The 8281-nt window shown below is 40.2% G+C and overlaps 1 protein-coding gene across 1 annotated transcript in view; it reads left to right on the top strand.

The window, feature by feature from the left end:
* Nucleotides 1-8281, top strand: part of DIS3L2 (DIS3 like 3'-5' exoribonuclease 2) — a 389257-nt gene that overhangs the window by 129243 nt on the left and 251733 nt on the right. The gene's annotated exons all lie outside the window — the stretch shown is intronic.

Genomic DNA, 8281 nt, shown 5'->3' on the forward strand with positions numbered 1-8281 from the left:
ACTGCACCCTCCACCTCCCGGGTTCAAGTGATTCTCCTGCCTCAGCCTCCCGAGTAGCTGGGACTACAGGTGTGTGCCACCACGTCTGGCTAATTTTTTTATTTTTAATAGAGACGGGATTTTGCTGTGTTGGCCAGGCTGGTCTCAAACTCCTGACCTCAGGTCATCCACCAGCTTTGGCCTTCCAAAGTGCTGGAATTATAGGTGTGAGCCACTGTGCCCAGCCTAGAGTATTTTCTGTCTGCTTGTAAATATGCCCTTTTTTTGTTTCCCCGCTGTGGAGGAAGGGTTTACTGCTTTCATCTGATTCTCAGAGGGATCTGCTAACTTCCAAAGTTGAGAACCACTGATTTAGACTTCTTAACTTTTCAAAGACAACCCCATGGAAGAAAGCCTCTTACTTTACAGAGTCAAGGAAAATTAGGCTGCTAATTTCTAACCCACATACATTTGTGCTCAAGAACTTTTCTGAAAGCTCTTGCATCCTGATAATCTCCTATGTTCATTTTATTGTTCTTCTACCTGTTCATCCATTTATTCATCAAACATTGAGTACTTAGATTAATTATGTAACTTTCTGTAGAATACGCAAAAATGTGTAGTATATAATTAGTGACCAGATAGTCTTAACAGATGAGATAAATCGTATGCTTAGATAACACTAATGTAGTAAAGAAATTGAGAAGTGGTGAAGAGGCACAGATAAATTGCTTTGGGACTATAAAGAAAGAGAAATTATTCTTGCCTGGGCAGGCAGGAGGATGGAGAGGAACTGGGAAGATTATGTGGTGGATTTTGGATTATAGAAAATTCATGCTTTTTGGAGTAGGTCTTAAAATATGGATAGATTTTAGATATGTGGAGATATTAGATACAGTGTACCATCTCTGGCTCTTTATTTGAAAGACAATTGGGTACTACTATGTGCCAGGCCTAGCCATGGGCCCTTCATGGAGTTTATTAGGGAAGATAGACTCCGAACAAATCATTTTCTAATGAATTGTCATATTTGTTGACTCTGTTAGCATATATTTGAGTGGCTATTAAATGCTGCTCTCAACTCAGAATACAGCAGTACATAGAATAGATACCTCTATGTTCATGAAACCTATATTCTAGTTGGGGAAACAGAAAGTAAATAAGGAGATATATACTTTCTGATAGTGGTAAGTGCAAATGAAAGTAAAGCTGGATAAGGGGATACACTCCAGCCTAGGTGACAGAGCAAGACTCTGTCTCAAAAAAAAAAAAAAAATATTGTTGAATATCACCTACTTATAAATGAGGGGTGTTTATTTCTGGACTCTTGTATTCTTTTTATCTGTATGTCTTTGACTCTTAAAAAGGTGATGGATGGCCGGGCGCGGTGGCTCAAGCCTGTAATCCCAGCACTTTGGGAGGCTGAGACGGGCGGATCACAAGGTCAGGAGATCGAGACCATCCTGGCTAACACGGTGAAACCCCGTCTCTACTAAAAAATACAAAAAACTAGCTGGGCGAGGTGGCGGGCACCTGTAGTCCCATCTACTCCGGAGGCTGAGGCAGGAGAATGGCGTAAACCCAGGAGGCGGAGCTTGCAGTGAGCTGAGATCCGGCCACTGCACTCCAGTCTGGGCGGCAGAGCCAGACTCAGTCTCAAAAAAAAAAAAGGTGATGGATGTTAACAATACTGTTCAGTTGTTGTTTATTCAATGAGCAGTGTTAAGTTGGAAGTGACTGAAGAATTAGCTTCAAAGAGTAGTCTCTATGGAATGAGTACATGCGAGAATATTTTCAAAGAAGTTGAAATTCAGTACAACCTGAAGTGGAATCCACTAAGATGTGTTATAATTTATGGGGTTACCAATAGCAGAAATGATAGCAAGGTGGGCCTGTTTCAGTTACTGTGATCAGGGAAGCTTCTTTGACAGGCAGATATTTGAGCAGAGACTGGAACAAAATGAAAGGGCAGGCCCTATGAATAGCCAGGCAGAGAGCTTTCCAGATAGAAGGATAGCAAGTGAAAAAGCCCTGCGATGGAAGGTTGTAGTATTCTAGGAATAGCAAGAAAGTCTCTGGAGTTGGAGTGTCATTTGCAAAAGAAGAAATTGTAGAACATGAGGATAGAAAAATGTCTTGATAAGGTCTTGTAGCATGGCAACAGAAGGAGGTTAAAAAGCTGTCAGGAGAATGACATGATCTGATTTGTGTTTTAAAAGAATCACTCTAACTTTATTGGTCCAAAATGGAAATCAAGAGACCAATTATTGCAGTAATTCAGCATGGCAATAAAGGTTGTTTGGGTTTATGTGGTAACAGTGGAAATAGCAAGAAGATCCATTTAAAGGAAGGGCCACTGGGCTCTTCTGATGGAGTGAATGTGGGGAATGAGAGGGAGAGAGTCAAGGGGTAGTGCTATGGTTTAGGGCTGGAGGAACTGGATGGAAGGTGATGTCATCTGCTGAGAGAGCTGTGCTGGGTGAGGAGCAGGTTCTAGTGGGGATCAAGGGTTCTCTAGTTTGAGATGTCTTCTAGGCAATTGAATATAAGTCTGAAGATGAGGGGAAAGATTGAGCTAGGCACTTAACTTTGGGAGTTCATAGCATGTAGAGAGAGATTTAAAGCCAAAAGACTGCATGAAATCACTTAAGAAGTGAATATGGATGGATCTATCATTTCATCCCTAAATATTTCAGGTGTCTCCAAAAGTTAGAGATTTTTGAAAAACAGTCAGAATGAATTAATGATATTCATTGTCTAATCACTATTTATATTTCTCTGATTTTCTCTCTCCTCCTTTTTTCACCTTTCTTTTCTTTTTTAAAAATACAGGACTGGGCATGGTGGCTCACACCTGTAATTTCAGCACTTTGGGAGGCTAAGGTGGGTGGATTGCTCGAGCTCAGGAGTTCAAGACCAGCCTGGGCAACATGATGAAACCCCATCTCTACAAAAAATACGAAAATTAGCCGGGCATGGTGGCGTATGCCTGTAGTCCCAACTACTTGGGAGGCTGAAGTGGGAGGATCTCTTGAACTTGGGAGGCAGAGGTTGTAGTGAGCTGAGATAGTGCTGCTATACTTAAGTGTAGGTAATAAAGTGCAACTCTGTCTCAAAAAAAAAAAAAAAATATATATATATATAGCTGGTTGGTTAGAATTGGATTCAAATAAAGCCTACACAATTGCCTTTTGTTGATATGTAACAAATATTTTAATCTATAGGCTTACCCTTTTTTCTTGCAATTTATTTGTTGGCAAAACTGAGTTATTTGTCCTATAGATTTTCTCACATTCTGAATGTGATTGAGTGTGCATGGTAGTGTTGTTTAACATGTTCCTCTGTTCCATGTCCTATATTGGATCAGGTTTAATTTTGGGGAAAAGAAAATGCTTTGTAGGTGGAGATGTGTACTTCCTGATATAGTGAATCAGGAAGCACTTTGGTTCTTTCTCTTTTTATAATATGCATATTTATCAGTAGGTTCAGGTATTGCCTCTGTGGTCCATCCATTATAAAACTCCGATCCACCCATTATAAAACATCCATCCCGGATCACGAGGTCAGGAGATCGAGACCATCCTGGCTAATATGGTGAAACCCCGTCTCTACTAAAAAAAAAATACAAAAAACTAGCCAGGTGAGGTGGCGGGCGCCTGTAGTCCCAGCTACTCGGGAGACTGAGGCAGGAGAGTGGCGTAAACCCGGGAGGCGGAGCTTGCAGTGAGCTGAGATCCGGCCACTGCACTCCAGCCTGGGCGACAAAGCGAGACTCCGTCTCAAAAAAAAACAAAACAAAACAAACAAACAAACAAAAAAAATCCATCCATTATTATTACCTCTCTGGTCCATCCATTATAAAACGTTCATCCATTATAAAACTCCTTCTCCATCAGCTTATGACTTACTGGTTTTAGCAACCATTGATGATCATTACCTGAATCCGTTGTTCAGTAGGGATGGCAAAATGGCAGTACCGAAAGCCTTTTTTTTCCTTCTTAATTTAATTAGCTGAAACACTTGTATAAAGAAAACCTTTACCTCATCAATTACTTGGTTACCTTGAGGTACAGTTTGTACAGGCCAGGGAGAATAAATGCGTAGAATTCTCCATAGTTAACCAGAGAAAGCCCCTTTATTATACTTCCTGTGTCTTTTAGACAAGACACTAGTAGCCATTGATTGCTGTCTTGTTTTCCCAGTATGACAGGAGGTTCCAGGGTTGTCTTGTCCATTTCCTGCTCCAGATTTGAATTAGCCATTTCTCTAAGGGGTCCCACACCCTTTTTTTTTTTTTTTTTTTTTTTTTTTTTTTTGAGATGGAGTCTTGCTTGCTCTGTTGCCCAGGCTGGAGTGCAGTGGCGCAGTCTTGGCTCACTGCAACCTTTGCCTCCGGATTCAAGTTATTCTCCTACCTTAGCCTTCCCAAGTAGCTGGGACTACAGGCACATGCCACTATGCCTGGCTAATTTTTGTATTTTTAGTAGAGTTAGGGTTTCGCCACATTGGCCAGGCTGGTCTCGAACTCTTGACCTCAGGTGATTCGCCCTCCTGATCCTCCCAAAATTCTGGGATTGCAAGCATGAGCCACCGCGCCTGGCCTCACACCCTTACTTTTAACCAGTATGCAATATGGAATGATTAGAGAGTACACAGGTTTTGAGTCCTGTGATCTCATGATGATCTTTTTCCCCCATACTTTTTGTTCTTTTCTTATGTGTCTTAGGATAATAACATAGAATAAAATGCTTTAAAGAAGTAACACATTAATTTATATTTTAATTACACAGTTTTGAATGACTTAATTTATTAAGTCCTATTACCTCAGGGGTCTCCAACACCTGGGCCATGGACTGGTACTGATCTGTGGCCTATTAGGAACTGGACCACACAGCAGGAGGTGAGCAGTGGGCAAGCGAGCATTACTGCCTGAGCTCCGCTTCCTGTCAGATCAGCAGGGGCATTAGATTCTCATAGGAGCATGAACTCTATTGTGAACTGTGCATGTGAGAGATTTAGGTTGCATGCTACTTATGAGAATCTAATGCTTGCTGGTCTGAGATGGAGCAATTTCATCCTGTAACACCCCCCTACCACTGGTCTGTGGAAAAATTGTCTTCCACAAAACCAGTCCCTGGCACTGAAAAGGTTGGGGACTGCTGCCTTATAGCATTTTTTGGTTTAGTAACTCATAAGTGAATTTAGTCCCTACAACACTAATTCTTCAGTATAAACCGTGAAGATTATCACAAAGTTGGATGTAGATTAGTTTTTGAATATGCTCTACAGGTAAGCTTGCTGTACTCTGGTTATTGCTTTCCACTGATCTTCTGTATTAGTCCATTTTCATGCTGTTGATAAAGACATACCCAAGACTGTACAATTTACAGAAGAAAGAGGTTAATTCCATGTGGCTGGGGAGGCCTTCCAGTCATGGCAGAAGGTAAAAGGCACGTTTCATATGGCGGTCTACAAGGGAAGAGAACTTGTTCAGGGAAACTCCCCTTTATAAAACCATCAGATCACGTGAGACTTATTCACTGCCATGAGAACAGCAGAGGAAAGACCCACCCTCCATGATTCAATTACCTCCCATCTGGTGCCTCCCATGACGTGGGAACTGTGGGAGCTACAATTCAAGATGAGATTTGGGTGGGGGCACAGCAAAACCCCTTCTCTTCCCATTCTCTTCTTAAACTTTGTATGCATGAGCCAAAACATAATTATTAAGTAGGCAGGCAGAATCATGCTGATTACAATTTATACCCTCCCACACATAATACATGCATGCAGAGAAAGACCTTTCACTGTGAGAAGCCTGCAGATTGTATAACAAAGTCAGTATTTTGCTACCTATGATATTTTCTCCATGGTTGATGGGAACCAAATCCTTTGTGGAACCATTAGTGGCAGAAATAAATACATAATAGAAACTAAAGGCCTGAGCTCTTTGCATAATGTCTTCCTTTTTTTCTTTTTCTTGAGACAGAGTCTCACTCTGTTGCCCAGGCTGGAGTGCAGTGGTGTGATCTCAGTTCACTGCAACCTCTGCCCCCTGAGCTCAAGTGATACTCTTGCCTCAGCCTCCTGAGTAGCTGGGATTACAGGTGTGCGCCACCACACCCAGCTAATTTTTGTATTTTTAGTAGAGACAGGGTTTCACCATGTTGGCCAGGCTGATCTTGAACTCCTGACTTCAAGTGATCTGCCTGCCTTGTCCTCCCAAAGTGCTGGGACTACAGATATGAGCCACTGTGCCAGGCCCATAATGTCTTTCCAGGAGACTACCTTTTACCTGCTAGTCCAACTGTAGTATGACAGTTGTTTTCTTGCCCAGAACTCCTCTCTCTGAGGTAAAGTATGTATAGGGATGATACAGGAAAAACCATGAGACCCTAGATTGTTCTGTAGCCACCATGCTTTAGACGTGGGGTGTACACCTGTGCCTTCTGCCTGTGCTTGGGCTGCTGTGACAGTACCCAAGGTTGTATTACTTCTTTGAGGATGATCAGGGCAGATGTTCCTAAATATTTCTGAATTTGCCAGGCACTTATAAGGAAATTGAATGAATTTGTTGATTTGAGTGATATCAAATTCTTTTTCTGCCATAACTTGTCAGTAAATTTTCTTATTTTTGAATGATCTTCTTTGGGTCAGTTATGAAAACAAGGCTTATGTGGTAAAGCAGAGTGCAGATGGGAGAGCTGGTTTTTAAATTGTACAGGCTGTGTATTCCTTTTCCAGAATAAGAAATTCTTATCCAAAATAAGGTCCTTCTTGGGACTAGAAGTGTTTTTTTCTGTTTTGGATGTTTTTCAGATTTTGGAATATTTACATTATACCAGTTGAGCATCCTAAATCCTAAAATCTGAAATCTGAAATGCTCCACTGAGCATATCTTTTGAGTGTCATATTGATGCTCAAAAAGTTTCATATTTCGGATCGTTTTGGATTTTCAGATTAGGGATGTTCAACCTGTGTATCGGTGCCCTAGCTGTAGCTTCACTCACTTGAGCTCTTGCAGGAAGGGGCCTGAGGGAATCTTTTTGGAGATTGCTGGCCAGTAGAACTTTTTTGTAGTATTAAAGAGAGGGAGATGTGTCTGTTTCTAACTTCCCATGGACAGGTGAATGGACAAATGAATGTATGAATCGGACAAGAGTCAAAACACAGCAAAAAAGAAAATTTCATTAAATGTACTCAGGGATTGGGAAACAAGTTTTTTAAAAAGTTCATTAAACTTTTGCTCAAAAGTTTTGAGTGCAATTTTGCTCAAAAAATAAAGCGTTGTTTACAAGTTTTTCTATTACTATATTTTTATGGAGTCAATTTTTACAAACTGAGGATATATTCTTACCTTTAATCGTTAATATCTTTGTAATATTTTACTTTGGTTTTCTGAGTCGATATTATAATATTAATTGTCTAGGGATGGTTATGTTAATTGAACCTACTGGATTAAAATGTTTTAGGAAAGATTTAATAACTTGTTCTGCCTTGTATAAGGTGAAGATCTTTTACTAAGCATGATCTTTGTGTTACTTTTAATTAGAACATTAGACCTATCAAATATAAACATGGTGAAACCGCTAGAGCTCTTTCACTTCATTCAGGTCTCTGCTCAAATGTTGCTTCCTCTAAGCAGTATTTCCTAATCACCCTACTGATAAACTAGCCACACCCTCTCCATTATTCTCTCATTTACTTAACCAACTTTCTCATTCTTTCAATATATTTAATTGCGCTTCTCACTAGTCGACTTTTGATTGTGTTCACTGTTCTGCCCTTGACACCTAGAACAGTTTCTGGCACTGTGAAAGGGACTCCATAATGACTTGTTGAATGAGTAAATTGTTCATCATTTGTCACCCCGCTAGGATGTAGGACTCATGATGGTGCCTGGCACGAGATGGGCATTCCAACATTTGTTTGAAAGAATAAAAGGAATGTTTACAAGTAGTGATCAAATTCATTTTTTTATTTGTATATATGTACATGTGAACATTTAAGTTTTAATTATATGTTTAAATTGAACATAGATATTTCTCATCTAGAAATAGATTCTTAAAAAGGATGTGGTATTCAAGTAACATCCAGAACCTACAAAATCTGCTGCTTTTTTGCTAATGTGGATGGGCAGATTTACCTGTAGGGTCACAGTTTTTTTCAGTGACTCAATAACACCTGGTGTATTTTAATATAGTGCCCATAGACATCAGAGTGCTGTATGTGACAAACTCATAAAATGGATTAGTATCTGGATTGGTTTTCTATTTTATTTTTTATTTTTTTTAGAGCTAGA

This window comes from Mandrillus leucophaeus, unplaced genomic scaffold, assembly GCF_000951045.1.
Source record: "Mandrillus leucophaeus isolate KB7577 unplaced genomic scaffold, Mleu.le_1.0 Scaffold21, whole genome shotgun sequence".
NCBI lineage: Eukaryota > Metazoa > Chordata > Mammalia > Primates > Cercopithecidae > Mandrillus > Mandrillus leucophaeus.